We start from the raw sequence: 7,957 nt of genomic DNA, 5'->3' as shown, positions 1-7,957 counted from the left end.
ATTTGATTTGTGTGCTAAACTGGACACTATGTCCACGGGCTACCATTTTCACTGGAAAGAATGATTGCTGGGCGAACTTCAGGCTTGAGGATTTAGGAGACATTTCCTAGAAAGTGACCCAAGGGAACGTACCACTCCAAGCATAACAGCTGACAGTAACTGCTGCTGGTGGTAATGTTCAACAGCTTCCCTATACGTAAAGACTATTCCTGAGGTGGTCAGTGGTGATGTTAACAGATGAGAGTTCCAATCCTGTATAATACAAAGTGTGACTATTTGGACCATCAGCATAACATACTGAAGCGGTATTCTGCAAAATGAATAATGCATCATGGTGCGAAATCATGCATGGCTAACAGATCCAATTAAAATGCAAGATAGACCTGTGGATTTGAATACAACAGCATAAGAAAAGACCATTAATACTGACTACAGATTCCAAATTTCAAGAACTCTTTAAGAAACCACTCTTTGTAGAGTTTGGATGTCATGTCAGAGCAGAATGGCCACAATTCTCTATAAAGGTTATTAAAATTCTCCTCTCTTTTCCAACTACATGTCTGTAGAAGACCGGGTTTTCTTCACAAACTCCATCCAAAGCAACAGATGACAACAGATTGAATACAGGAGCTCAGTAAACGTCAGCCGTCTTTTGTGAATCCAGAGATGAAGAGATTTGCAAGAGCACAAAAACAGTAGCTCTTCTCACGTTGCAATTTTGTTTTGTAAAATAGGTTTGTTTCCCACAGATATGCGATTTATCTTTTGACATAGCATTGCTAAGTAAATTGTATAGGAACATCTCAGATTTAATTTCTACTGTGACAAATAACAAGAAATATACCTCCCAAAGCTCTCTGGGATCCTCCAAAGCCTGTGAGAATGTAAAAGGATCCTAAGACTATAAAGTTTGGACACTGGTGGTTTAACCAGTGTTCCTAAAATGGAGATGACCCTGAAAGCCAGTTGGGGCATACTACATGTATAGAATCTTTGGCCACATCCCCTGGAAATTCCAATTCTGGGGCCTGGTTTGGGTCAGATGCCCCCACACCTGTTACAGTCAACAGATAACTGGGGTTGAGAATCATGATCAGTGGGATGCACTTTGCAAGTAAAATGGAAATTACATACTGTAGCATGCATTGTTTTTTAAAACCTCAAAGTAAATTCCAATTTATGTCTTCTGCACCTGCTGGCCTTTATATATATTAATAGACGTGGGTATGGTTGTTGTTTGAGGGACCTGTAAGTGACCTCTTCTTATTCTTTCTTGGGCCTTCGCTGCTAAGTTATCTTTTCAACTGGGGATATGAGATCTCGCGTTATGGCACATGTTTTCTGTGGGCTTGCAATCCGGTTGCTTGGAGCCAGTGCTCAGAATATATTAAAATCCCTTTATTTTATTTTATTTTTTTTTGTCTCCACTTATTCAGTCAGGCATAAAACACAAACGTTCTTATTTACCAAACTACTCATAACTAAAGAAGAACAGCTTGTTAAAAAGCTGTCATTTCAATGAGAGGAAACACAGAGTACCATTTAAAAGACATCATTTCTTTGTAATCCCGATGTCATTCACCTTTATTGTGAAACCGTAGACATGGAAATGAACATGTACAATCACTTTGCTTCATAACCTGGGAAAAGACTAAAAGATGAGTGAGTAGTGATCGAGAGAGAGGTTGATAACATAATTCAAGTTGAATTTCTGGAGGAAAAGTTTCATAGTGAGGGTCTTGGAGAAACAGGAATACATCCTGAAAGAGAAAAATCCACAAAGATTCAATTTAATTCAAAACCTTTTGAGCTACCACACGACTGTGACAGAGATGTTTAGAATGTGGTTGTTTTATTTTTTTCATGAATTTCAAGTCTTGAGCAAGGATTGGATAGCTACCGAGAGCCACACACAATTTGGAAGATCCTAGAACAAGTTGCCTGGACTGTAGAGTAGCATTGCACCATGGAAAGAGCGATAAAAGGTCTTAGACGCGAAACAGTTAATAGCAGTAGCAGATGGACAGGTAAAAAACTGGGGAGTCATAAACACCATAAGGCCAATTGGATACCAAAAGAAAACTATGAGAGAGTAGTAACATCATTTCAGCAGTGATTTGGGAAATTTTAGGTCTGAAATGAACGAAAGTGGGTAAAATTGGGACAGACTTTTTCATTTTTTAAATTTTATTTTTATTTTATTATTATTTTTTTAGCTGAGCCATCCTGACACCTGTTGGCAGCTCAGCGGCAGCTCAGCTCGGGCCGGGAATCGAACCAGCGACCCTGATGCTCATGGCTTGCACTCTTGAGCAAGCTCTTCACCAGCTGAGCCACTCGACCGGCCCTGGGATAGACTTTTTTAGACGAGGCACCAATTAGCATTGAACCAAGAAGCCATCTTTGAGACATCTGTGTAGAGACAGATGCAGAAGCAGAGATACTTTGGGTCTTGGAGTAGATTCTGAGTGAAGACTAGCCTTAAAGCCGTGATGCAGAGATTGTCAAACAGTTTCTGAACCCACATGTTTCATACAATTCCGACCGATCACCAGTTGAAAGCAAACAAAGCGATTCCAGCCTGGCTGCTTTGCACAACTAATAAGGAAATGCAATTCCGGCTGATAGCCTGGCAGAGGTTCTGCTACCTGAATGTTGCCAAAGCCTTCTTAAAATGCACCTTCTTAAAACACAGCCTACTTTGATAGGGACCTTCTCTTGTAGGCTATCTGCATCGTCCCATGTGACATCCTGTTACCGAAGACAATTTCCCTGAACAACCACAGAAGGCAGAATGTTGACAAGACCCATAAAAGCCAATTTGCATCCAGTTTTATCCTGGAAGAATTTAATGGGATACAGTTCATTATCATGAGGCCCCCTCTGGAGTCTAGAAAACCCATCAATTGTTACCAGGTTAACTGGTCAACTTCACAAAATCAGAGCAAGAATTTCTCTGAGTGTCGTTATTGCTGAGGGACCATCATAGTTAAACTCTCATCAAGTCTTTAGGTGGTAGGTTCTGCCGATGGAGTTGACTCAAAGATGATTTTGACGGCTTCTGACATTAAGGGTGTTCTATCATTGTATCTAGACTTGGGGGTCCAGAATGGACCCCAGTAGCATATAAACACATGACACTCTTTTTCACCTTATGGTGTGCTGGGTTTTACTAATCTATTTTTATATATCTTGTCATTCTGGGACAGAAAGTAGTGCTTTCCAAAAATAATGGCTTACCTTTCACTAATTAGCTGTGAGAAACAGTTCCCCAACTCTCGGATTTGTTATCTACCCAAATAATAATAATTCTATACTAAGTGAGGTAGTTGTTTGGGAAACACAGCTGTCATCATTGAAAAAGACAGAACAAAATAAAACAAACAAAAATATTCTGAGCTGTCTACCTATCACAGTCTTCACAAAATATTTAGAAAGTTATTCCAGTATAGAGACTGTCTTAATTAAAGATTTTTTTTAAAGTTTAATGGAAGAATTATAAAAGAATATTAGTTGCAACTTACTTGATGACACAGAAGAAATATATGATTTGCTGGGAAAACATAACCTTCCAAAATTGACCAATGTTGAAAACTTGAATAAACTTAAACAACAAATATGCCATTAAAAACTCCAGTAGATTGTTTAATGGGTGATTTATCATTATTTATCATTATTATCATTATATATTATATATTTATTATATATTATATATTATATAATATATCATTATATATTATATATATTATAATGATAAATATTATCATTATTTAATTATGATTGTAGTGTAATTTATACAAGTATTTCTAAAAGTGGTGGTGGGTTAGCAGCAGCAGCACCCCCTCGAAGCTTATTAGAAATGAAAGTCCTTAGGACCCATATCAGTATAATTAAACGGGAACTTAAGGCCGTGGTGCTGGGATGGGGGAGGGAGGAATCTAGAATTTAAAAAACCTTCCCAGGAGATCCTTATGAATGCTCACACTGGAGAAGTTTTGATTTAAAATCTTCCAGACAATCACGGAGAGAAGGAAAAATAATTTTTTTCTGAGTGGTTGGCTGAGACCTCTGTAGTAAAAAAAAAAACACATTAACAAGGGAAAAACAAACAGACGTGTATTCCCATGTCTACCTCATGTCTACATGGGACAGACCCAGGGAGCATGAGTGACTCCCTGAGGTGGCTCAGAACTCGGGCTTAGGTAGCAACTTCAACAAAGAGCAATGAATTTATGGAGAACTGGTAAGGCCAAGGAAAGCAATCTTAGGCTTCCTAGGGTGGAGAGAGAGGTTAATTAGTAGAATTTGTTATGTAGATTTCCCTGGAAGATAGCGTCTAAAATTTTCTGTAGGGATTAACCTTTGTCCTGGTAAAGAGGGCAGGAGGGAGACCTTTGCAAATTTATGTCCTGCTTTCAGGCAAGTGAGAAAGGGCATGGACTTCTTGTATCTACTTTTTCTTAATTGTCTTCAGCTCAAAAAATAATCCTCCTGCCAAAGTGGCATACTTTTTGGTGCCGTAATTTGCTACCCTTCAATAGAAAATGTGCAAATTGTCTACATTCATTTTATACATGAGTATAACATTAATTTAAAAATTGGATGGTAAAATTTAAAACAACCGAACAATAATTTTCTTTATGAGCACAGATTTAAAATGCTAAATAAAATGTTGGCAGACAATACACAGGTCTAGCTCCAAAGAATAATATATTCTAATCAAGTAAAATTCATTTCATAAATGTAAAAGCTTTCATCTTCAGTAATTACATCAATATAATTAAGGATAATAAAAATTGAAAGAGAAAAATCCATGAAACTACATCAATAGATGTCACATAGATATTTGAGAAAGACAATAGCGCTTAAAAAAATCTAAGTGAAACATATATAGAAGCAAACTACAATACTTAAATATGATAACTATTAGTCACCTCAAATAATACACATCAATCTAATAGTTTGATCCTGGACAATGTCTATTCCAGTTAGGTATAGCATGTGACACCAGTTTTCATCACAATTATTAAATTCTTTTTATTTTGTTTCAATAATAAAACACGAAGATGATAACATTTATTTTAATATTAAAACATAAGACAACATTATTTCTATTTGAAGACTAATTAGACACTAGTAAAAACCATCCAAATTAAGCAAATCTTATCAGGGTAAATGAACAACATCAATACAAGTTATATAGACAAAGCAGTAGAGTATTTTTTTCTCTGTAGTGATAATAATCTCTTAGAAAACAACTCAAACTTACCAAGTGATAATAATGCTGAAAATGATTAGTTCATTGAAATAAGTTGAATAAGAAAGGTTTAGAATTTATATGCAGAAATGTGTAAAATCCTAAGTACAAAATGCAAAACATGAAACTATGTAGAGATAATTCATTGTCCTGGATTTGAATATTTAATTTTATAAAGCACAAATATGTAAATTGAATGCATACCAATAAAATCCCAATGAATAGGAGAGGGAAGGGTTAAATCTTCTTAATGTTCCAATAATACCCAAGGATATTGTGAAAATTGGTAGTATTTGTGTGGTGATGACTGTGTGTGTGTGTGTGTGTGTGTGTGTGTGTAATAGTATAATTTAACAGAAATTATAACATAAATTCCCTGTTAATTAAAATAGATAATACTGGTGAAGAAATGGATGCATGTATTAAACAGAAGAGATTACTGATATAAGTATGTGTATATAAATACATCTATACTTATATTAAATACATAGAAAAATAATACATATTAAATACACATATAATCGAGGCAATAGTTCAGTAGGAACCAACTGATAAGATTAATTTCTTTGATAGATGGACCTATCATCATTGGCTACCTATATGGAATAAAAATGAAAAAAAAAAAACCCTACATTTGTATGTCTAACCATATTTACAAGCCAGTCCCAGATGGGTTTAATAATCAATGAAAATATATAGCCTTAGAAGAAAATTGAGCAGACAAATTTATTGATCCTGGAGTCCACTTATTTGCAGACTTTTGGTTATGTAAGCTAATATATTTTACCTATTTTAAGTGATTTTGTTTTGGGTCTTCCATTGTTAATTGAAAGCATCTTTATTATTACAATGGACAAGAAGAAACATCTACCAGACCTCCATCACTAAGAGTTGTAATGTCTAAGTTTTGTCATTGACAAGCTGTAAATCGTATTTTAAGAACGTATACATAAAAACTATTCAGATATAATTGCATTCATACACATTTCAGGGTAAAAACAAGAGACAGTACTTTAATGTCAGTTGCTGCACAGAAGCCTCAGTAAAAAAAGACCATTCAATTTTTCTTGCTCTCTGAAAATGTCTAGGTCTTGTGATTTGCAACTTTAGCAAGAAATAATACAGAAAAGAAACATGATAGGTGAGGCCTGCTAATAAAAGGATTTGTGAGTCAGTGCAAAGAAAAGAAGTAGCAGCAGGCAGCGTTATTTACAACTTTACATAATGCAGAAAATGAGTTTGAATGCCCACATGAAATGCGGCAGACAATGGATGTGTTGGCAGGGGAAAGGAATGTGGATAAAAGGATGGGGAATCTTTTTTAAAAGCCAAGATGGATTGCTGACAAGTAAATTAATGGCCTTGAAGCAGCTCTCAGTAGCTCAACAATATTTCCCGAATGTCCACAGAGTGTGTGTGAGGCTGTGAATTGAGCTCTGTGGCGGAGCAGAAGAGAAATGAACAGTCACCAGTTGCAGAGATGCATATCCTGGGTCCTGGGGAAGAGCAGAGTTCACGATGGACAGCCCCACTCTTCAGGAACATTATCATGGTAGCGTTGATGTGAAAGGAGTAGATTTTAGCACCTACGATTCCACTTGTAACAGAAACAGTAACGTAATAAAGGCCTGATGGAGCCTTCTGCCTCTGCTTGTGAGAGGTTCACTGCTAGGAAACTGCCTTCGTATGTAAACAATGAGAAAGTTGGTACATATGTATGAAACAATGGTTTTTCAGACTGACAACGGGGCCGCCCGACTGTGGTCCTTGAGATAAGGGGGACACAGAACGGAGCGGTCACTTGGCCCGAGCTTACCGTCTAAGCCAGTTTCTAGACGTCAGCTCAAGGAGGAGGAGCGAAACGGTGGTATTTTTGCTGAATTGAGGTCCCAGCGAGCTGAGTTCAGTGAGGCTGAGGTCACCAGGCATTGCAAGGCGTTGTGCTGGAGAGAAAGGATTCTGACAGAGACAGGGAGCTCCTGAGAGCGACAGCTGCATCTCTAGCTCAGCGGCCTCTGTTTCTCTCCCTACACTGAGAACCACAGTCCGTCCACTGAGTGATACCCTGAACTCGCCCAAGAACGGGAGCCGTTCATTTTCATGCAACCAGAATGGAGATGCCTCATTAACCACAGGGCTCATCCACAGCATCAGTGAGAAAACCAACAGGCAAGACAAAGATGGAGAAAGTACTCACAGAACAAATACCTGATGAAGGACTGAGATACGCAATATGTGAAGACTTACAGCTAGCTCAGCAATGAAAAGACGAACTATACAATTTTTTTTTTTAAATAAAGGGCAAAAGACGTCGGCAGACAATTCTCAGGAAACATACGTAAGTGCCCAATCAGCACATAAAAAATAAGTCAGTTTCATTGGTATCATTAGGGACATGTGGTGAGATTCCACTCCACACCCAGCATGAGAATGAAAAAAACACTGACAGCATCAAACGTTCTCAATGGAGGAACTGGAACTTTTATAGACATTTAGTGACAGTGAAATGGCACAGTGGCTCAAAAAAGTTTGTAAAGGAAAATGAACAACTTAATTACAGGTTTTTTAAAAAGGATAAAAAAAGAAGATGGTTGATGTTTCTATCAACAGGAGAAGGGGAAAAACAAACTGCCGTCTTCATGCACCTAGTAGTGGAGAGGCACAAAATCACTGATACGTACAACAAGGATACTTGTACAC

The sequence above is a fragment of the Hipposideros armiger genome, unplaced genomic scaffold, assembly GCF_001890085.2.
Source record: "Hipposideros armiger isolate ML-2016 unplaced genomic scaffold, ASM189008v1 scaffold_598, whole genome shotgun sequence".
Taxonomy (NCBI): Eukaryota; Metazoa; Chordata; class Mammalia; order Chiroptera; family Hipposideridae; genus Hipposideros; species Hipposideros armiger.
Note: the sequence above shows the minus strand (reverse complement) of the source record.